The sequence below is a fragment of the Sminthopsis crassicaudata genome, chromosome 3, assembly GCF_048593235.1.
Source record: "Sminthopsis crassicaudata isolate SCR6 chromosome 3, ASM4859323v1, whole genome shotgun sequence".
Classification (NCBI taxonomy): Eukaryota; Metazoa; Chordata; class Mammalia; order Dasyuromorphia; family Dasyuridae; genus Sminthopsis; species Sminthopsis crassicaudata.
Genome location: NC_133619.1, coordinates 482,288,109 through 482,312,743, shown reverse-complemented (window position 1 = coordinate 482,312,743; position 24,635 = coordinate 482,288,109). Strand labels below are relative to the sequence as shown.

General features: G+C 36.8%; 1 protein-coding gene and 1 pseudogene across 2 annotated transcripts in view; both read right to left on the bottom strand.

Annotated features, from left to right (window-relative positions):
• The window catches only part of SPATA13 (spermatogenesis associated 13), a 369,865-nt gene that overhangs the window by 201,513 nt on the left and 143,717 nt on the right, over positions 1-24,635 (bottom strand). The gene's annotated exons all lie outside the window — the stretch shown is intronic.
• Positions 337-24,635, bottom strand: LOC141563067 (BTB/POZ domain-containing adapter for CUL3-mediated RhoA degradation protein 1 pseudogene; annotated as a pseudogene).

Sequence of the window (24,635 nt, the reverse complement as noted above, 5' to 3'; positions counted from 1 at the left end):
AGTGTTGATTTTCTTTTCATTTCAAATATTAGGAAGTAGTCTCAGAGAAATATAATACTAATAGTTTGCATTGCTTTACAAATACTATCTACTTTTATCTTTGCCACAACATTAATGTATATGTATGTATGTGCACATATGTATGAATGTCTCAAGACTATGGATATACGTATATGTATACCTGAACACATACATATACATGTTTGCATATACATATGTGTATATACACTTAAATATAGAATTTAATTTGTGTATATATATATATATATATATATATATATATTAAGAACTATTTTTAGAAAAAACAAATAAAACAAAGTTTAAATTAATGACTTTTAAAAGGACTGGGAAAGGGACACAAAGCAAACATGATTTTTATTTCTTAGTTGACCACTAATTTGTTCTACATTTCTAAGAGTTAGGTGCTCCATATCTAATTAAGGAATTTAGTATGTTATCTTTTTAGAAGACGTGTTTTTACATATATATGCATATATATATTTAAAATCTTCACTAAGAAATAATGTCTTGCAAATAAGAGTAATTTCTGCTTGAAAGTCTAGAACTTAAAATCACAGTAGTAGTTATACTCTAGATGGATGTCTTCTTGGGGAAGTTTCAAGGGGGACATAGACAAGAGCATGGAGGTTGGTAAGTAATGATGAATGGTGATTTGCACCAATGGAGGGAGATGAGATCATAGATTCATTGTTGTATTGAAGCATTTTAAGGAAAGAGGAATTTTAAGGAAAGAAAAATTGAATATTTTCTCACTGAGAGTATTTTGATTATATGAGAAGGCTGTGAGACAAATCTATTAAAATGCAAATACTAAAGAGTACATTTAGTAATTTGACTGTTTTTAAATGTGACCAACAGTATTTGTATATAGGTTTGTACAGCCATGTGTGATGTGTAAAAAAAAAAAATAAACTTGATGCTTTAAACAGAAGCATGAGAAAAAAAAATCAAATGCATAACATTCATTACATTGTGCTTCACAGTGACCTCAAATCATTTTTCTCTAATTATCTTGTTTTTACATATTTCTGACTTCAGTAATTAGAATTTTAGTTACAGGTTTTGATTTTTGGAAATAAGACCCTTCTGTAAGCTGCCACTTTAGCTGGTTTCTACCTATTTCATCCTATGCAGTGATGTGTAGCAACTATTCATGTTTTTCTGTATCACTTAAATAGAGAACGCTTTTTTTTTAGTATTTAGTTTGGGTCATAGAAAGTGTACAAATTCTCAAATACCATCCAGATCAAGTGCTTTTATGCACTTGAAGACTGTCATCCAATCTCAGCTCTGACTTCTCCTTAAAGACACCTTTTCCTAATTTATTTGTGGAGCCTGTGCCCTAGTAGAGCAAATAAGGACTGACCAAAGCTGAATAGAACAGGTTTGTTTTCCTCATATTGCCAGTGTGCTTTGACCTTGTTTGAAATATAAGGCATGCTTTAAAAGCAGGTGCCTTGGATTCACTTCATTTTAATCTAGTAGTACCCAATGTGTTAAATACATTGACTCAGGATTGATGGAAGTGTGTCCCAGAGAGGCACTCACCTGTGGTATGACCATGGAAGGGGTGTGGTGGTGGTAAGGAGCCTCCTCTCTTACCTAATTACTCTTGTAAACTAGGTTCTAAAATTAGTTATTTCTATGCTGGGAAAGGTATGTAAATGCTGTCAGTGTTCTTCAATTTCTGGTGCTCTAGTAAAAAAGCTCCATTCATCCCAGTCAGGTTACAGCTCTATTTCTACACTGGTTTTTTCCCTGTTTTTGTGTAAAAAGTATTTGGATTCTGCAATGTTACATGACTCACAATTATACAATATAACCACAAAAGAGTTTTAGATTTAAAGAGAGGGGTCTATTTTTTGCATTTAATTTGAGTCATAGGAAGTGTACAATTTCTTAAAATACCATACAGATCATAGGGTCATACATAGCCTTACGGCTGGAAGAGGTCAGCTGGTCCAAACTTTTCATTTTATAAGTTAATGAAGAATAAAATGAGCAGAACCAGGGGAATAATTTATATAATAACAAACAACTTTGAACACAATAATCAGATATACATAGTCAACGTATATATAACCAGACTGCTAATCTGAGCAGTATGCCTTTTTTATCTACTTTGTTTTTCTAGTATGGTTATGCAGCAATCAAAAAATCTCTCCTCTTCTGGATCTATCTCTTTTTATCCTAGATTGTAGCTGCTCCAGGTACTCTTATTCTCTTTCCTGGCACCTGTTCTTTCCTCTCTTTTCTGGAGCTCTCCATACATGGAATTTTCCAAGCTAAAATCTTATATCCTAGAGCCATTCATACTCTAGATAGCCTTATGAATTGTGCCTTTCTGCTTTTGGCACCAAAATCCAATTATATGGACCTGAGAAGCATCTCACCTATTCCAATAAAAGTTGGGATCATGGATGACTTTATTGCTCTCCAGTGGTTAGGTTGCCCTAATATTTAAGCTATTCTAGTATTAATGTAGTCATCCACTTCCCCATCTTTGGACGCATTAGCTTCTAAGGGCAGTGTTGGCATTAGGGTAGACATACTGTGTTTTATTAGTAAAGACAAGACCCTACCCATCCATATCCCACATGAATTAGGAGGTATGACTTGAAAGTGGAAGCTGGGTGGAACAAAGCTGAAGAATAGCCTTTACACAGATGAATATCCTTTCTTTTTCTACCCTCCCTAACTTGTCTTACCTTCCCAAAGAGAGTTCTTAAGTCTCAACCTTCTCTTGTGTAAATTAAAATATGCCAAATAAATTTTTGCTCAAAATTTGGTCAAAATGAGTCAAGAAGCATTTGTTAAATACTAATATACTATACTAAATACTGGAGATACAAAGAAATAAAGAAGTTTTTTTTTGAGAAGCTTAAACTCTAATGGAGGAGAAAACATGCAAACAACTATGTATATACAAATTATTGACAAAAATAAATTGTGGGTAATTTCATTGAGTCTGGAGATGAGATGCCTCTCACAAGGAAGAGCAAAGGGGCTAGGTAATCGATTACAAGGTAGGTTAGTGTAAGGTGAGTAAAGTTAAGAAGACTAAAAGCCAAGTGGAGAAGGGTTTTAAAATAAGGAACCATTAAAGTACTGGCCAGTTTGCTTCTTTTGAATAAAACTTCTAAATTTCCAAAAGTATTGTAAAAGATTGGGGCAGATGGTTACAGCTCATATTATTAAGAATATCACTGAGTAGCCTTTATAGTTCTGGAGGACATTTCCTTTGAGATATCAATCTTTGATAGTTTCTTTTATCCTGGAATATATTTATCAAATATGTAATATTTATTATATATCTGGAAATTGTAAAACCACTAGATTTTGTAATGGTTCTGTGTCATGATTTATCTTAATTGTATCTATATCATTCACTCATCTATCCATCCATCCATCCATCCATTCACTCAACAAGCATTTTTTTTCAACCAACATTATTAAGTGTCTACTATGTTACAGGCCCTGGCCTAGGTGCCATAGATTTAAAGGGCAAAAATCAAACAATACCTGCCATCCAGAAGTTCACATTCTATTTCCTCTCATTTCCTCAAATTCCAGTGAAATATATAAGTTCCTTAAAGACAAGAACAGTTTCATTTTTTTTTTTTACTTCATATTAACAGATTGGATCAAAATACTAGATAAATAGTAAATGTCTAATAAATGTTTGTTGAATTTAATTAAATTGAAATAAATCAGTAGCCAGTGACTTCATCTGTTTTGCATGTTTTTTCATGCTCTCATTTCTCTATTCACCTTCCAAATAAAGTGGGCCAGACCAAATGTTAGGTCCATGGTACAGTGACTAGAAAGATTTTTATAAGGAGATGACTTACCTTGACTTAACAACAACAATAATAAAAGTAACATCATTTAAACTTGCATTTAAATAACATCTTTCTTCCAAAATCTAAAAGGATCTTATTTATCTCACTTTGTACTCACAGCCATCTCAGTGTATTTTTCCTTGTGCTGACATACTATATAAACACATAATCAGTTTATAGTTTAGTCTCAGTTAGAGTTTTCTTTTAAGAGAGCAGCATTAGAGTTTCCTCTGGACATGACCTCCCTTCCTTCTTCATTTACTTGAAGACCTTCAGGCACTCCCAGATCTCAACTTTTTAAAAAAATTCAGTTAAATTTTATTTTATCCCCACCTTTGTGAGATAGAATTTATAGGTGTTTGCAGCTTTGTGATACTGTCACAATAACAAAACACAATATTTAAAGTTAAAGATACCTCAATGGACTTCAAATCCAACTCATACCTAAGAAAGAACTCCTTCAGCACTTCTGCTTGAAGACTTACAATTATAATAAAATCTACTATCTCCTGAGGTAGCCCATTTAACTTTTTTGCTCTAATTACAAGAGGACAGCTAGGAAGTAAAAGGTGAAAAAAGTATTAGTCCTGGAGTCAGGAAGACTCATCTTTCTGAGTTCAAATCTGACTTCAGACACTTACTAGCTATGTGATCCTGTTTGCCTCAGTTTCCTCATTTGTAAAATGAGCTGGCAAAGGAAATGGCAAATCACTCCCATATCTTTGACAAGAAAATTTCAAATTGAGTCACAAAGAACTGGGCATGACTCAAAAATGAACTATAAACAATATAATCAAGACACTATTCTTAGGATCATAGATTTGGAGCTAGAAGTTGACTTGAGATGTCATCTAGCCCAAGTTATTTATTTGATGAAATATGATGCACAGAAAAGTTACATGTGGCTAAGGTCTCACATGTATCATGGGATTTAAACCTTATCTTCTGACTACAAAATCCCACATCCCTCTTTTCTCTGTACCTCATTGTCTCTAGACATTGTGCTATAAATAAAAGACTCATCACTACCCTTAAGGAGATTATACTCTAATGAATGTACACAAATAAGTATAATCCAAGGTAAAAAAGGAATAAATGCTAAAAAGATGTCTAAAAACAGAGTTATAAAAAGCTGAGAAAAGTGAAGTCCCTTCAAGGTATGTATATATATGAGAGGAATTATGGAAGACTTTATGAATTGGATCCTAAAGGGTGACTACAACTTCAATAATAGTAATGTGAAGGGAGTCTATTCCTAGTAAGGCAGATAAACAGGATGGAACAAGAGCAGCTAATTTGGCTGAAACGTAAGTTTTAAGAAGGCAAGATTTTATATATGTGTGTGTGTGTGTGTGTGTGTATAAGACATGATATAGTATGTGTGTATACATATACATTTATATAAAGTATGAATATGTGACACATATACATTCTTTTTTTTTTTAGAGAGAATGCAGTTTCTTTATCTGTAAAATGACTGAATTTAATCTGATGACTTCTAAGGTTTGTCATTTCCTTCTCCAGTTTATTTTATAGATGAAGAAGTGAGGCAAATAAAATCAAGTGATTTGCCCAAAGTCACACAGTAAGTGTCTGAGCTGGAATTTGAACTCAGATCTTCCTGAGATGACTTTAAATTCAGAGCTTTAACCATTATACTACCTTGTTGCCCCACTGTCTTGAATATGGTATGTGCTTAAAAAAAATTTGTTGAAGATAATAATCAGGTTAGTAGAAATATTAGCATAAATGTCTCTAGAACATTTAGCTTTTTATAGCAGAACATTAATTTATTCAATAAATATTTATTGGATACCTACCATTTGCAAAGCATTGTATCAAAACAAACAAACCAAACAAACAAACTCTTTCTTATGTAATTCACAATAATACTCAATAACTATTGTTTGTTGACTGTTATAATTCCTGTCCTCCCTGGTATTTATAATACCTCCTACAAGTTTGCCAAATTAAATCGAAAAGACTTTATGGAATATTGCAAGTTACTCCTTCTGCTTCATTAAGATAATAATAATAATGACTAGATTTAAATTTAGTCATGTTTTTCCATTAGGTACCTACATGTTATCCATTGTTGCTTAAAATTATTGGTGCCTCTGGTCATTTCACATTATGACAACACTGTCATTAGCTGGAATTTATTTTATCCATAAAATTTAATTTATAATCTCCTTAACGAATTTAACTCTCTATTTTATGTCATAAGAAACAAATTTCTATCTCTCAAGAACTTTTCCCTAATAAAGTGACACTAATCAGACAATATGTGCCTTTTACCAAAGATTTAAAAGGCACACTGAAAATAGAAGGGACTAATGGGTGGAAAGGATTTCATCTAGTCAAATATATTAAATTAAGGTGTGAAGAGAAAGTACTTAGAAGCCTTCAGAAGGATAGCAAGCAGTGAATAGAGCACTGCACTTGGAATCAGGAAGATTTATGTTTCTGAGTTCAAATTTGACCTCAGACACTTATTAGCTGTGTAGACCTGGGCAAGTCATTTAATTCTGCCTCAATTTCCTCATGTGTAAAAATTGTTGGAGAAGGAAATGACAAATCATTTCAATATCTTTGCCAAAAAATCCAAACAGGATCACAAAGAGTCAAACATGACCAAATAACAAATATAAGCTCTCTCTATTTCCTACTTTCAAATTCCTACTATAAATTCCTGGGTGCAATCTTGCCATAATGGCTTTTGATATTTTCTCTAGGTTCTATTCAAGGTCTATCAGTACTAGACAAATAAAGGCCCCCTATAAATATGATTTAAAGGTAAACTCTTTTCAGAACAGCCTATTTCTTAAAAGCCAAACCAATACAATGAATCTTTGGTTAATATATTTCTTGCTTAGACAATATTATTGATCTTTTTGTTAGACTAGAAATTGCTTTTCCCTAGGTTTTTTCTGTAATATTGATTAGAAAAAGAAAGAATAAAGAATAAACCACTCTCTAGATTCTATATTTGATTGTGTCATAGTTCATTATGATGTGAATGTAAACTCTAATCTTTTGAGGATATCTGCTTTATTCTTTACAAACTCCTCAACATCCATAAACTTTCCCTCCGGTGTCCTATCCATGTCTTTCTTTCAAAAGAGACCTGATTTTACCTTGAGTACATACTACAGTCTGTATTAAAGGCCACACTTTCATCCCTCTCTCTAAATTATTCTTTGAGTTGCCCTCAAATTCATTCTTTTTCCTCAGTTTGGTGATGGATATTTTTTTGGCTAGAACATTCCAATGATCAACTATTACCTATGGAGTTAAACCAAACTATTTAGTCTAGTGATAATGCCTTCTATAATTTGCTGCTAGATTTCTATTCCTATGCCATGCTTCTCCTTGCTCTAAAGAACCCCATGTTCCAAATCACTATATATACAGTTCCATGCTCCAAAAACAGTCTGTAGAGCTCCATGCTCCAAAGCACTGTCTGCAGAGCTCCATAGGCACTGTATGTAGATCTCCATGTTCCAAAGTGCTGTCTGCAGAGCTCCATAGGCACTGTATGTAGATCTCCATGTTCCAAAGCGCTCTCTGCAGAGCTCCATAGGCACTGTATGTAGATCTCCATGTTCCAAAGCGCTCTCTGCAGAGCTCCATAGGCACTGTATGTAGATCTCCATGCTCCAAAGTGCTGTCTGCAGAGCTTCATAAGCACTGTATGAAGAGCTCCATGCTCCATGATCCAATGTGCCATCTATAGAGCTCCATGCTCCAAAGCACTTTCTCTGTAGAGATCCATGCTCTAAAGCAAACTACTCTTCACTTTGTGACCATGCCTGGAATGCCCTTTCCTTAAGCTTCATCCTCATCACCTGCTGAATCCTTTGCTCAATTCTCATCCTCCTTGCCCTTCCTGTCACTTTTGATACTCCTAGTCAGCTATGAATCTTAGATTGTCCTCCCTCATCTTTGATGACACCATTCTCTCTTGGTTCTATCCTCATCTATCTAACTTTTCCCTGGTAGTTGCCTACATCACATGCCATTCCCTGTGCTTAGATGGCCCTAAGGTTCTGTTCTAGGCCCTCCCTATCCCTTCCCTCTCATCCATTATATCTATGCTCTCTCCCTCTGTCTTCATCAGCTTTCACAAATTCACTGATTGGCTCAAATGTCTTCCAAATTGAAATTATCAACCCTTATTTCTCTCTTGAAAACAATACCATGTCTCCTGCTGCTTAATGGGAAAGTCCTCTTCCACATGTATAAAACTAAATCCTTGTAATAATAACCCTCCCTCTACCTTTCCATTTCTGAATCTGACATCACCAGCCTGCTAGACCTGACAACTTAGAACTTAGAACCAATTTTTCTCTTTCCATTACACACCAATTTCCAATTAATTGCCAACTCCAATTAAGTTAATTTCCCTGAGATTTCTCACATTTATTCCTTTCTCTCCATCCACATGGCCATTACACATTAAGGTCCTTATCATCTTGGACTTAGACAATTGGACTTATCTTTCAGATGATTTCCTTGAGGATGACTGATTCCCTCTCTGATCCATTTTTCACAAACTACACAAATATATTTCATAGCATAGAGATTCAATTACGTCACTATAATTTAAGTATATTCCTTATTATCTTTTAAGCTCAATGCAAATTAGTTAGCCTAAAAGGCCTTCTGCAAGCTTGTTCCAACCTAACTTTTCATTCTTACTTCACATTGTATCTTTTCATGTTAGGATCAAAACGAATAGAACTATTAGGTATTCCTAGTACTTAACATGCCTTCTCTCACTGTGCATTCCATGTCTTATCCTCTTTGTCTAAAATGCACATTGTCCTCATTCCAACTTTAAGATAAGGCAATAATACAATTATCACTTATTTTTTTAGTGCTAGGTATTGTGCTAAGCACTGGGGATACAAATACAAGTAAAAAAAAAAATACAAGTCCTACAAGTAGCTTTCCATTGAATAGTTGAAGATGGCACACAAAAGAAAGCTGAAAAGGATGTCAGCAAAGGCTGCTGTCTCCCCTCCAATTTTCTTCCCAACTAAAAGTGTTCTCCTACTTTTCGTGGAGCACTTTGTCTCTTTCCTTTGGCTCCAGAACTCCCTATTTTATATTATACTTATTCATGTACACTTCATATCCTTTCCTGTAGAATATAAACTCCTTGAGAATAGTGACTAGATTCTACTTTATCTTTTTATCAACAGGGTCCAGCATAGTGTCATTCATAAAGAAGATGTTTAGGAAGAAAGAAAATAAGCCTATGTGCCAGTTACTGCACTAAATGCTTCACAAATATATTTTCATTTGATCCCAACAACAATCCTGGGAATTTGGTGTCATTATTCCCATTTTACAATTGAAAAAATTTAAGCACACAGAGGTTAAAGCATCTTTCTCAGGGTCATACAACCAATAAGCATCTGAGGCTGCATATGAACCTAGATTTTCCTGATTGCAGGCCTCATGTTTTATCCTCTGTACCATCCAGCTTCCTAGGATGTTTCATAAATATTAGTTAATATTGAATAAATGACTATGTAAAATTTGGCTTGTACCCTAACTCCTTACCTTAAATGTCCCATTACTAAACCCAAAGAGAGGAAGGGAAGAAACTCTTGGTATATAGGCCAGTGTGGGTAAAGCAAAGGAGGCAGAAAAGTAAAGGAATTTTACTTAATATTCAAAGAATATTCCAGTTTGGGTGAGAAACAAATATTTTTTTCCAATCCTTAATATTCACTATCTCTTCTGTATGTATCTGGAAAGGATATCATATAATCTATAGCAGAAAATTTGTTATTTCTTGGTCTTAAGGAGACTGCTTGTCACCAAAAGAATTTAACATTTTTTCAACATTCTCCCAAAGCTACACAATCAGAAAGAGATTATGTAATTCAGCAGCACAAGAGTAGTATAGAAGTGGCTCTGCTCAGCAGAAGAACTCTGATATCCAGGCAGAAGTAGACAAAGGTTTTCTTTAGCAGGTGAGACACAGTGTGGTCTATATAGATAATCAAGGTCTGAGTTATAACAAGTACAGTTTTCCCCCTTTTCATATAATTCTTTGTTAGATTTCTATATATGTTCATTCTCTCCCACAAATGTAATGTGTTCTGGTGGGAGAGTGTGACTGAGATTTATGGGTGAGCTGTTATAGTTTAATTATTTTTGCTTCTATCTTCTAGTGGATAAATGTTATGATTATTATCTTGAGAAAAGATTGAATTAAAAAAATCTATAGTAGAAACGGACCTCAGATGCCAACTGACTCATTTTACTAATGAGGAAATGGAGGTTCATAATCTCTCAGGCTTTAATGTGACATCCAAAGTTATACAGCCAGTAAGCAAAAGAAATGGGATTTGAACTCATGTCCTCTAGATCTAGCGATAAAGGAATTCATTAACTCATAATTTTTGAATAAATCTTCATTAAATGTCACCCCAAAAATGTCATGTTGAGTACAGGTTCCCTGAGGTGAAATAGAGATCTTTCACTTTAGAGGTCTTTAAACCCCAGAAGACATAGTGTTCATTTTATTTGTCCTATAAAAGCAGATCATTCAAATCAAATGCTAAACATATTTATTTTTGATTGCTTCCTCCCCCAGATCTCTTGACATTTTTATTCTTTGGTAAACTGATTCAGGCTCCTTAGGAATAAAATTAGTGGAAAAATTGATTTACAGATGCTATATTTTTTCCAAATCATAATATCATAGGATCCCATTTGTAAGTGGCTTCATCATCTCTCCACCAAGCAGTTTCCAGGACTCTCATGATCCTAGTGACTCTCCCCTGGATAATTTCCCACTTATCAGTGTATTCCCTAAAACGTGGCTCCCAGAATAGAGCACAATAGTCCAGCTGTGCTCTGACTGGGGCAGAGGCCAGGAAGACTATCATCTACTTCATTCTGGATACTTTCCTTCTATTAATACAACCTAAATTGATAGAAGCTTTTTTAAGGCTATTATATCACACTGTTGACTGAAATTGAACTTGTACTCTGCTAAATTCTTCAGATTTTCTTCTTGTGAACAATTATAGAGTTATACTTTCCCTATCATATACTTATAGAGATAATATTTGTTAAACTCAAATGCAGGACTCCTTATTTTTTCTTGTTAAATTTCATTATACAGCCCATCATTTAAGCCTGTCAATATCTTTTTTTCAATCCTTCCGTTATCAGACTTTCTTATTTCTATCTCTTCCAGCTTTTCATTACCCATCCATTTGGTAAGATTAATATTTATGCCATTCTTATGTTTAATAAAAATTTTGAAGAGAACCTTGGCCACTCTAATAAAGATCAGGCTCCAGGATGGAAGCTTTTTAAGATATTGTTCATATTATTTATGGACACCTACATGCACAGTGGATAGCACACTGAACCTCGAATTGGGAAGACCCAATTGCAAATTTGGCCTCAGATAATTGCTATCCATTGGCCAAATTACCCAACCTCTTTTTGCCTCAGATTCTTCTTCTGTCAATAGCACCTAACCTCCCATGGCTATTATAAGGCTCAAATAAGATAATAATTGGGCTGAAACTCTGAGTTGATGTACTGAGGTTGGACAACCGAGCACTTAAGGCTAATTGCCTATTGGACAATACTCTATTAGCATATGCTTGGAAAATGGCTCTTCCCATTATTTTGTGCTGGTTCAATCTTTTGCTGTATACAGAGAATTGTGGGGAGGACTAGGAGGTGGAGTAAGACAAGACAGAGTCACCTTTGGGGGTAGAAAAAAGAAAGGAGAGGTTGTATAGCTCCTGCGTCGATCCAATTCACTTCTATCCCTAAGACCAAGAGTAAAGACCAAGGACTTTTGCTTATCCTGATTCCGGCTGATTCTAAAGTATCCAGGGCGCTAACTTGATCTTCACATTTGGTGCCCAACATGTGGACCAAGGACCCTACTTTCACTGAAGAAGTCCCCCAGTGTAATGTTCTGTTTCTCTAAATTGTAATCATTCTCTGGGAGGAGGTTTCTTTGAAATGCTCCTGGGGAAGTAGCCTTCCTTTCAGTTCTGTTCAACAATCCCAAAATGCAGCCAGGAGTTGAAGTCCAGATCCTTTCTGTCTCTTTCCAAAATCTTATCTCTTTCGCTTGGGGCTTGGCTAGTTTTCAGAGGCCTTCTGGATCTTGCCTCTAGTTCTTTGTCTCTTCCAGGTTCTCAACTCTAGCTCCCTCTAAATCCAAAGCCTCCAGCCAGCAGGAAGATAGACTTGGGAATGAATCCCATGAGATTCTGCCTCCGAGAGTAGGATTGTGGGCTTCTGTGCTTGGCCCTGAGAATTTCTTGCTTATATGGTGTACACTGAGCACACCAATCATTATATCATGAGGAAACCATTATTTATTGTAGGATTAAATCAATGTTAAATTAGATTTAATCATTGTCTCCTCAATTCCACACAGTACCTTGTTTCAAGTTCTGGCCCATAACATCTCCTTGTAGGATCAAATCAATTGTCTCTATTCATTCCAGTGACTTAGCACCTTGTAAAAAACTTAACACTCCAGTGACCAAGAAATTGGATGAGTATTTTAATAGACAAGCAGGGAACTTACTTTGTTAAGGGATAAACTAGTAACCTTTTCTAGCTGAAATGGGGCAGGTAGTAGGAAAAGATTCTCTCCCAGCCTCAGCCCTAGCCCCACCTCAAAGGAGATATACTGTAAGCATACTCACACTGATAAAGAGACAGGGTTTAATTATGTCTTGGGAGTAGATTGATGGACTTGTGGATACATTAGAATGTATGTCTTCTTGGTTCTTCAAGGAAGAAGATATAGGGGCAGATAATGGGAAACTAATTGGAGATCACCTATGTGAATATTATAATGATCATGGTTCTGATTCAATTTCCAAAGAAATATTCTATATATACAACATAATACAATTGGCCTTAAAGAATCCTGCAAGTTAGGGGCAGCTAGGTGGTGCAGTGGATAGAGCACCAGCCTTGAATTCAGGAGGACCTGAGTTCAAATCTGGTCTCAGACACTTAACACCTCTTAGCTCTGGGACCCTGGGCAAGTCACTTAACCCCAGCCTCAGGGGAAAAAAAAAAAAAAGAATCCTGCAAGTTATAGAAAAAAGAAAAGTTTTCAGAACAGGCAGATGAGGAAGTGTGAGGAAAAAGAGGAAGACAATGAACAGTCTAAAGACCATATTGCCAGAGGGCATGGGGACCTAAATGAGGTTCAAGGGTGTGGTGATTCTCGCTCCAACAAGGCAGCTTCAATACTGCCTACAGAGCAGATTATTGACATGCCCCCATCAACTCCACCTTCTGGGATAGAGGGAGGAGTAGTGGGAGGGGCGTTGATACCACCAGCACCTCCCCACCAGCAATCACCCCCTCCTAAGACTAGATTGCAAAAGGCACTACTTAAAGCCACAGAGGAAGGGCAGGATTTAGCTGATTTGAAAACAGGAAAGTATCCTGTGATTCAACAGTTTAATTCTTCAGCTCAAGAAAGCAGAAGATACACTCCTTTTGTGTATCTGAAAAAGGCTTGCATTCTTTATGGGGCTACATCATTTTATGTTAAGATGTTATTACAGAATTTAGCTTATGAAGTCTTAACCCCTAGTGACTGGAAATCTGTAGCAAGGACATGCTTAGAACCTGGACAAAACTTGTTGTGGTTTTCTGAATATAGTGAGCTCTGTAGGATACAAGCCCAACAAAATAGTCAAAGTAGAGTTAATCTTCCAATCACCTGTGACCAACTAACAGGTGTAGGTTCTTATGCAGACATTTCAGTACAGATTAATTACCCCATAGCAGCATATGAGCAAATTCCTGTTGCTGCTATCAAAGTATGGGCTTTTCTCCCTGGTAAAAACGACAAGGACAAGACCTTCACAAAAATTGTATAAGGGTCAAATGAACACTTTGCTGATTTTATGGGATGTTTGCAGATAGCTGTCATACAGACTAATGGTGAAAATGAAGTAACAGAAACTTTGGTAAGGCAACTTGCTAAAGAAAATGCTAATGAGGTTTGTAGAAAGATTATACTAGGACTATGTAAGGATGCTCCTTTAGAGGAAATCATAAGACACTGTGTCACAGCAGGCACAAACATCTTTTATAACCAGGTTATGATGCAGACTGCCCAAGATCCAAACATGGGAAGACAGGGTCCCTTTTGGCAAGGGACTTCCAGAGAGACTCGTCAATGCTTTCAATGTGGTAAAGTAGGGCATCTGAAAGCTCAATGTTGGCATAGAGACAGAGTGAGAAAACAGGGTGGGAGAACAAGACCCAATACCCCATGTTCAAAATGCAACAGAGGCTTCCATTGGGCATCAGAGTGTAGACTGATTCAGGGAAATGAGATGAGGGGCCCAAGGCAAAAAATACTTGGGGAATGATGGCAGCCAATGTTACCCCCAGAGAGTGTGTAGAAGTTCAGTACCCAGACATGATCAATCAACCAGGAAGCAATCTGATGGGACAAAGAAATTACACAATCAATCAGTCAGGAACCAACCTGATGGGAGAAAGGGATTACAATTGGGGAGAATAGAGTTGTATGCAGCTGGGACAACGGAGATACCCCCTGGAGAGGTGAAATCTGTTCCTCTCCCGTCTATGGATTCCTTGTCTCCAGGCACAGTAGGTTTGACCATTTCGTACTTACAAAACAGTGTTTATTCATACACTGATGTGGGAAACTGGGGAATGTGTAGATAATATCCAGTCACTAATACAGGTAGACAATGTGTGACTTATCAACCAGAAGTAATAGCGTAGGTTTATTGATACAGACTACTAATAAGCAATCTGGTGATAGTCGCCCAGATTCTGACTCTAAGCAACAAAATCCAGGAATATACTGGACAGCAGCTGTGACAGCTGACCAATGTATGATCAGTATCTCTTGGTAGTTTGGTAGACACTAGTACAGATCGTACAGTTATTAGAGGTGCCAACTGGCCCAGTCACTGGCCAAAGACTAAGGCAGACACCTACATGTCTGGTGTGGAAGGATCAATAGCAGCTGAAGTTAGTGCTACCCCTTTAAGATGGATATTTGAAGATGAAACAGGAGTTTTTACTCCTTTTATAGTTGAAAAAAATCCCCATCAATCTGTGGGGAAGAGATATTTTATAACAATTAGGATTAAAAATTAGTACTTTGGTTTTTTAGGCAGGGCTGCTGTTGAAGGCCTGCCAACACTTTCACCTGTTCCTATCCAATGGAAAACTGATACACCAGTGTGGGTAGAACAGTGGCCCTTAAGTAGCAATAAAACTCAGGCCTTATTAGATATAGTACAGGAACAAGTTGACCAAGGACACTTACAACCTTCTCTAAGCCCTTGGAATTCCCCAGTATTTGTTGTAAAAATGAAATCTGGAATATGGAGGATGTTGACTGATTTAAGAAAGGTAAATGAACAGATGGAAACTATGGGAACTCTTCAGCCTGGACTTCCATCTCCTACTCAGTTGCCTAGAGAATGCCCTCTTTGGGTTATAGACATTAAGGATTGTTTCTATTGTATCCTTTTAGATAAGGAGGATATGAAAAGATTTGCCTTTTCAGTGCCCAATGTTAACTTAGCTGAGCCTTATAAAAGATATGAATAGACAGTTTTTCCACAGGGAATGAAAAACAGCCCCACTATGTGTCAAATCTATGTTACTGCTGCTCTTACTCCAGTAAGAAAAGCATTTCCAAAAGTAACGTTATTACATTACATGGATGATATATTGGGATGTGCACCTGAGGAACAAATGTTGGAAGCATGTCTACAAAAGACAATAGAAACATTAAGGAATTACAAATTGCACATAGCTCCAGAAAAAAATTCAAAGACATGCTCCTTTCAATGTTTAAGATATGAAATATACCCTAAGGTGCTTTCAGTACAAAAACTTTCATTAAGAACAGAGAAGTTAATACCCTAAATTACTTTCAGAAATTGATAGGAAATATCCAATGGATACATCCAGTGTTAGGCTTGACTACTTATCAATTGCAACCATTATATGACATTTTAAGGGGAGACAGTGCTTTAAACTCACCATGCCGGCTTACAAAAGAAGCTCAAGAGGCTTTGAGAGAAGTTGAACTTGCTTTATCCAATGTGATTGAGTCACTCAAAAACTCTTGGAAATATCAGTTTTTGCTACACAAGAGGCACCCACAGCAGTCCTTCATCAAGGAGACAGTGTGATAGAGTGGGTGAACCTCCCAGCACAACCAGAACAAAACCTTACTCCTTACCCAGTGCTTGTGGCTAGAATTTTATTAAAGGTCATTAAGCAAGCAGTACATTTATCTGGGATAAGGCTTGACAAGATGTACACCTTTTATACTAATGCACAAGTTAATGTGTGCTGTGAAATCATCCCAGAGTGGCAAATTTTATTAGCCACATCTCCAAATTTTACACATGGGTCTCCATTAAAGATAACCAGAGTATTATATAATTGGAGATGGATTCTTGAAGAAAACGTTTCTAAAGTTCCTCTTAAAAGACCAACTATCTTTACAGATGCATCCAAATATAATATTTGTGCTGTATACTCTTGTGACAACTATAAAGAGAGTAGTCAGAACTCCTTTTCAGTCCACTCAGCAGAATGAATTATATACAATCATTCTAGCTGTTACCTATTATCCAGGACATATAAATATAATATCTGATTCGGTCTATTCAGTAGGTGTGGTACAAAGAATTGCCACAGCCCAAATAAAATTTGTAGCCTCTAATATATATCATCTCTTTAAGGAACTTCAAGAGCAAGTGAGAAAGCATCCAGGTGAGATTTGTATCTTTTTTTTTTTTTTTGATCTTGCAATTTAACTTTAGTTCAATAATTTAATAGAACATTAAAGTAAATAATAAGAAATAAGTAGATGGAGAGGCCAGGTTGGAAAGACCACACGCCACTTCAGTACCAATTCAAGAAGGAACAAGGGCCAGGGATAGGACTGTAGGTGAATTGGTTGTAAAATATAAAGGAGTAAAGAAGTAGGCTTGGAATGTAGCAGATGGTTAAGGTCATGGGAAAAACTTTGGCACATAATACATACTAAAAGGAAGTGAAAACATTGAACCAAAAATCTGAAACATACTTAAGATGGATGCAAAAACAGTGGAATATAAGAACTGGAGATAGGGAGAAGGTAGAATGAGTGGGAGAAAATGTTTGAGTGGTTTGGAGAGGGTGAATCTAACAAATGTGACATTTTGGGAAGCACTGTATTATTTGCCTTGTCATGTACCATGTTGTTGATGGTCTTGGAGTAATAATGAGGATAAAAGGGGCTAAATGTATCGTATCATAAATCTGAAATACTGAGTGGAGAAAGGAAACCCACCACTTGACTAGCAAATCCAGGGCAGAAGTCATGGGAAAGGAGAGAGTGGAAACATTATGATGGTGGTAATAGAGAGGAGAATAAATTTGAGGGCAGAGTGGGTGAAAGGTCAATCCTTAAAGACAGCCTGCTGGCCATGGCGTCATTCATCATGAGTGATATGTCATCTGAGGTGGATCCTTTGGACTCAATGCTCTCGTCCATCTTCATCTTCATCCTGCCCAGCCCCACCTCCTCCAGCAGAACCCTCTGTGGCTTCTAGGAGAGCAGGGTCAGGCCCCCATGGGATATCATAGATCAAAATATTCTTCAAAGATCCTTGCCTCTGGGAATTCTACCTTGGTCTGCTTCTTCTCAGTGGCATAGACAATGGAGGTACCGAAGACTTCGGCAATCTTTTGGCCCTGTCCATAAAAAGACCATCAGCAGATCTCATCATCTAGCACATCTTTGAGAAAGAACAACCGCCCATGGAAGTGCAATGCCAGCTTGTTGAACAGCTCAATGTTCTTTAGTAGGTTGTCATCTGACGTGCTGGTGTAGGAATATTTGTTGTTACTTCAATTGTGCAGCAGCTTCACCACTGGCTTAGAGGTGCTAGCCAGAAGCTGCTGTTCCTCCAGTAGAGATGTCACCATGGGGATAAGGCAGAGTGGGGAAAGATTCTCACTCTTTTGCTGTAGAGCTAATTGGCAGTCCTCAGCTAATCCCTGAACCAAGTAGTAATGTGCCTCACCCAACAGCTCACCCAGCTCCCGAGGGCCCTCTGGAAGAACTGACCCATCCCAAAGGTAGTTCAGAATTGTCCCAAAATGATGTCCACTCCTGTCAATCAGCATGATAAGATTGTTGTAGGACTTGAAAACCCTCAGGAATCATTGGATTCTCTGAGACATGATGAGACTGTTGTAGGACTTGAAAACCTTCAGCAATCATTGGATTTTCTGAGAAATGATAAGACTGTTGAGGACTTTAAAATCTGCAGGAATCATTGAATTCCCTAACACATAAAAAGACTGTTGCAGGACTTCAAAAACTTGTGGGGATCATTGGATTCCCTGACATGTGAAGCAATGGACAATAGATTGGTTTGGCTGCTAAAGAAGGAATATGTGATACTATTGTTTATATATCCTCCTTCTAAGACTTCTGGAAATCTTTTACAAGACCATGTTGATTCATATTGTTTGTTATATCACTACTTGCATGTACAATTCATGTTTGTTACACCTCATTAAGCCTGCACTGACTGTGGGGAGAGTCATCATTAATGGCCTGTGCGTTATTGCTATGTGCTTGTGTAATACCTCCCATGCTGATGCGTTTGTGCATACCTGTCTCTAATAAGATCCTTCAGCCCAGAAACCCGCTAGCAATCCCCACTTCCCTTTGGTGCTTTTAATCTCCCTTCCTGAGATGTCTCCTTTTTAGTGCTTTCAACTCCCTTTCTGAGAAGTCAGGGAGGGCATGATCACCTCCTTTTTGGGGTTCTCACCTCCCTGAGAAGTCAAGGATGGTGTGACCACCTGTGTTCTAAGACAAAAGAAAGAAGGAGATGTAGAGGGCTGAAACTCTGAGTTAATGCACTGAGGTTTGACAACCAAGCACTTAAGGCTAATTACCAATTGGACAATACTCTTTCCAAGCATATGCTTGGAAAATGGCCCTTCCCACTATTCTGTGCTGATCCAAGACCCAATCTTTTGGTGTATACAGAGAATTGTGGGGAGGAGTAGGGGGTAGAGTAAGACAAGATAGAGTCACCTTGGATGGTAGAAAAAAGAGAGGAGAGGTCATGCAGCTCCTAAGTTGATCCAATTCACTTTTTTTTTTCATTTAAAAATCTTATATTTATTTAGTTTTGAGTATTCAAGTTATAAGTTTTTTCTTCAATATATGTTGTAGGTCTCATCTTCATACTGGGTATGTCCAAACAAGCCAATCAAGTATTCCAGTGGCAGGAGTACAGCTCCCATAGTTTCCTCAGCTCCCGCCAAAGGGAAGTTTTTGTTTTTTTTTAATTTATTTTATTTTTTTATTATAGCTTTTTATTTACAAGCCATATGCATGAGTAATTTTTCAGCATTTTCTATTGCAAAACCTTTTGTTCCAACTTTTCCCCTCTTACCTGCCACCCCTTCCCCCTGATGACAGGTTGACCAATACATGTTAAATATGTTAAAGTATAAATTAGATACAATATATGTATACTTGTTCATGCAATTATTTTGTTGTACAAAAAGAGTTGGACTTTGAAATAGTGTATAATTAGCCTATGAAGGAAATCAGAAATGAAGGTGGACAAAAATAGAGGGATTGTGAATTCTATGTAGTGGTTCATGGTCATCTCCCAGAGTTCTTTCGCTGGGTGTAGCTGGTTCAGTTCGTTACTGCTCTCTTGGAATTGATTTGGTTCATCTCATTGTTGAAGAGGACCACGTCCATCAGAATTGATCATCATATAGTAGATCCAATTCACTTCTACCCTTAAGATCAAAAATAAATAGACCAAGCACTTTTGCTTATCCTGACTCCGGCTGATTCTAAGGTATACAGAGTGCTAACTTGATCTTCACAATAAAGTATCTAGCATTGTGCCTGGCATTTAATTGTTTAATCATTTTAGTCATGTCCAACTGTCCATGACCCCTTTTTTGGAGCTGTTCTTGGTAAATATACTAGAGTGGTTTGCCATTTCCTTCTCCAGCTCATTTTAGAGATGAGGAACTGAGGCAAACAGGGCTAAGTGACTTGCCCAGAGTCACTTTAAGAGCTACGAAGTCTGAGGCTGGATTTATATTCAGGTCCTCCTGATCTGTGCTGACCTCCAGGACCAGTGCTCCATCCACTGTGCCACCTAGATCCCCTGGCATAAAGTAAGTGCTATGTAATTTGTTAGCCACAATTAATATTCTCTTTAGGCTTGTATTACTTCTTCATATCTATTTTAGCCTATCACATTACTCTGATGCCTATTGCCCCCATAGAAAGTGAGCCTCAATTTCCTCTTCTATAAAATGAAGGATTAGATTACATGATTTTTAAAGTCCTTTACTTCTTGAAATCCTATGAAGCCTACTGCTTTTCTTGTAGCAGGCAGATATTTCTTGCTTTTCTTGATAAAGGGAGACTTCAAAGAAAGCTCACTGGTATCTCAGCCATTTTGACAGTGCTCATATTTCATTCTCCTTCTTTACTTAGTACATTTATTTCTTTTCTAGTATTTCCTTCCCCTTATATATATTTTTAAAAGCTTTGTTTATTCTCCTTAGCTACTCTGACAAGCATGGATTCATTCTCCCTTTTTGCTGCCTTATCTCCCCCTCAGGCTTGAACTTAATCTGAAGGTTCCCAGAAATATAACTTTCAGAGAGGAAATGCAACCAAAATCCTATCAGCCAATTCCCAAAATGTTGAACAGGGTCCACAGACATCAGCCCAGCAACAGCTCTCTCTGTCCACGTTCCCACATTTATTCAAGCTCATTTGATCTGCCTTATCTCTCACTTCTAATGATCTGAGGAACACGGTTTTCCTTTTGTTGCTTTTTCTTAGACAAGATTAACTATTATTTCAATGACTTAAAACATGCTCTTAGTTTTATGCCTGCAACCTGGGATCCCTGTTAAATGAGCCAGACCTTAACCTTGAACTTGCTTTGGAGTAAAAGCCAATTAAGCCAGCCCTGACCCCAGAGATCTATATGGGAAATAAACAATGATTGGATTTCTTGTTGGTTCTTAGACCCGCAGAAACACAATGTGGGTATTTGTTCTGTATATTATATCAGCCATTGGGATGAGGTACAGAAAAGAATTCAATATTCAGTCATCTAGAACATACAGTATTTCAAGAACACAAGTGGCAAGAGTAAAAAGAAATTGAATAACCTTTCCCAATTCTTCCACAACTTCATAAGTTAAATAATTTCTGTTTTTGATAATAAATCAGAAAACTGAGCTTTGGAGAGTTTGGAGAGTTGGCCAGGCAAACAAAGTAGTTTTATGCTGTTAGTTCAGTTGCCAAATTGGTATTTCTTAATGTACAGATCTGACGAAGGCATTCTTCTTCAAGAAGCTCCAATGATGCCCTATTGCATCTAGGATAAAATAAAACTTGTTTGGCACTTAAAGCTTTTCATGGTCTTGTTCCATCCATCCACTATATTTCAGCTAACCTGGGCTAAATTGTTAATCCCTGTATTCCATCTCCCATGGCCATCTGTTTATACCGGCTCTCCTTCTAAAAGTCTCAGATCCTCATCTTCTTTCAAGGCTCAGATCAAATGTTGCCATCTATTCAAGGCTTATCCTGAGTCTCTCATCAGTGGAGATCTCTTCCAACCCCTACCACACCAGTGAACTTATTTTTATTGATTCTATATACTTTTAATATATATTTATCTGAGCACATGGTATTTTCCAGAGAATATAAGTTCTTAGAGAACAAGGGCAGCTATTGAAAAGAGGGGGCCCTGTCAGGAAGAACTGGGTGCAAATCTGGCCTTACTAGCTGTGTGATCCTGGGCAAGTCATTTAATCCTGTTTGCCAAACTTTTCCCAATCTGTAAAATGAACTGAAGAAGGAAATGGCAAACCATTTTAATATCTTTGCCAAGATAATCTCAAATGGCATGAAGAGTCAGACATGACTGAACAACAAGAGGACCATGACTGTTTAAAATGTTTGATTTGTTATCCCCAGCATTTTTTATAGTGCTGCATTCTGTTTAACAGATTCTTGAATAAATGAAAAAAATTAAAATTTGTTCTCTTGGATATCTTGTGTTCTTTCCACTTGTAGGTAATAGTCTTTTGGCATATACATATATTTGTATATGCGTGGATTTTTAATATAATCTTTATTCAACAAAAATGTATTGTGTATTATCTGTAAAGTACTATGTAAATTGGAGGAGATGAGATGAGGGAATGACAGGGTAGGTAGTAAGTAAGGTCTGATAGCCCTCCATCTCATGGGGAAAAAGGTTATTTTTGACTCCCAAATGTTCCAAGTTCTTAGGAGCATTTAATCAGCAGCACATAAGGGGGACAACAAGAGATGAGGATATCCCAGTGGTTGTAATTCTTCCCAATGCTCAGTCATCCCAAGTGGCTTCTAAAAAGTACAAGGACAAAAGAGTGGGCCAGTGAGGAAGAGAAGGTGGAAAAGACAATCCTAGTGTTGGTAGTTCTTGCCACTGCCACATTCTTCCTAGCTGGCTGCGGTTCTCATTTGATTTTTATATATAAGAAGATACTTTCTTAGGGTATACAAACATAGCATCTTTCTTTTAAGGAAAGTAGATTTACTAGAAGATTTGCAAACACAGGTATTCCTCGTTTTCAAAAAAATCAATATGAAAACTTCAAACTTTGTGAAAGTGATGTTTTGAAAAGTGATACTTTACAGAGTGGTTTATTTACTTCAGGATGACATCAAATAGTAAATTGTCTTCTTTCTATTCTTTACATATGCCCAGAGCCAAACTTGTTTACTTAATGAAACTTATTGACTAACCTCTTCCCATATTTTCTACTTTTTCTGAATTCCTTTAGCACTCCTATCAATAGTCTATACCATGCTGTATGAAACTTAAAAAGAACCCTCAAATTTCTTTCTAATTAAGTTATATATTGAGTCAAAACTAGGTTGGGGAGTGAAGAGATTTTTTTTTTCTAGAATAAGAAATTAAAGAGTCTTTTGAAAGCATCTGTAGTCCTGTAAGGATGAAAGTAGGAGTGGACTGCTGTGGGAGTGCAACCCATGATATGATGAGAGGAGGTAGAAGTAAGTTACAGGGAATATAATTAGGATTCCATGTTCGTCTCAAAGTATTCTTCACTGAGTGGGGAAGAAGGCAGAGGTCACTACTGATAGACCTAAGCTCTGCAGGGACTTCCTCAAAACTCATTTGACTCAGAAAGATAGTTTAAGTACCAACTCCAGGCTAAAGAAAGTTCCCTGATTACAATCAACTACAAGTGTCATTTCAGAGGTAAAAATTCCTATTTAAAACTGAATGTATCTCCTCTGAAACTGTCATTCCATGGGAATGATAGAACATATACACAAATAAATATAATAAAAGACATTGTGGTTCTTTAATTTCATTTGCAGGTAATTGTTTTTAAGGCTTCAAAGGTTGGATATCAACAATGTCTATTCAAACATCTGAAGACAATGGGATAACTAATAAGAACTATTGGGTTTGCAACTAAAAGAAAAAAAGGAGTTCACTTGATTTTTAAAGTTATTTCATAAGGGAAAGGTGATTCCCATAAATGAGTCTCTTTATGTTTGAGCCACTGAAGATGGCTGGAGTAGTCAGGGGCAAGCAGGAGAGGTTGGAAAAAAAAAGGAGTTAAGTGAAGATCTGGGTAATGATAGAGTAAGCTGATAGGTAGGGCTCAGCTGCTACTTTCTGAATACCATAAGAAAGGGGGAAGGGAGATATGAAGAGAAGCAATTTCTTTGCTGACCCTTTAAAGGAAGTCAAGATTATGAGAAACACAGAAGAATTGTCATTTCATTCCAGATTTGGGAGCTAGCTTATACAAATACAAGGATGTAGAGATAAAATGGGCATTCAGGAAATTGTTAGTTTACCTTTTCTGGAACATGGAATTTGTAAATGGGAATAATATAAAATAGGATACCTGAAAACTTAGGTACCAAATTGTGGAGAACCTTAAACACCAAGTTAAAGAGTTTGGACTTAATTTTACTAAAGGCAATGGGGACCCAATGAAGATTGTTGAATAGAGGAGTGACATGATTAGGCTTGTATCCTCTTTAATTATCTTGGCAGCTTTGTGAAATATAAAGTAGGCAAGGGAGAAAAGTGAGAGTTGGGATATCATTTGGGATTCTATAGGCAAGAAGGGACTTGAATTAAAGTAATGGCAGAGTCTTTTAAGAGAAGGGCATGGATGTAAAATATATAGAAGTAGAGAGAAGAATCAAGGACAAGTCCAGGGTATAAACTTGAGTGAATGAAGGGATAATGATATGCTCAATGAAATGAAAACATTTTCTATAGGTTTGTTGGGGAAAAGAATAGATTTTATTTTGAAATGTCCACAGGATATCCAGAGGGAAATATCAGTAGGAAGTTGGTGATATGGATTCAACTAACATATTAGCCACTGAAAATATGCTCTTAAAATCAGAGAGCAGTTTTCAAAGAAATGATAATTAAACTAATGGGAATAGGGGCAGCTAGCTGCCGGGGTGAATAGAGTATTTAGCCCTGAAGTCAGGAGATCTGAATTCAAATCTGGCCTCAGACACTTAACACTTATTAATTGTGTGACCCTGGGCAAGTCACTTAACTCCAATTGCCTTGCAAAACTACAAACAAACAGAAAAATAAATAAATAAATAGATGGGATCACCAAAGGGGG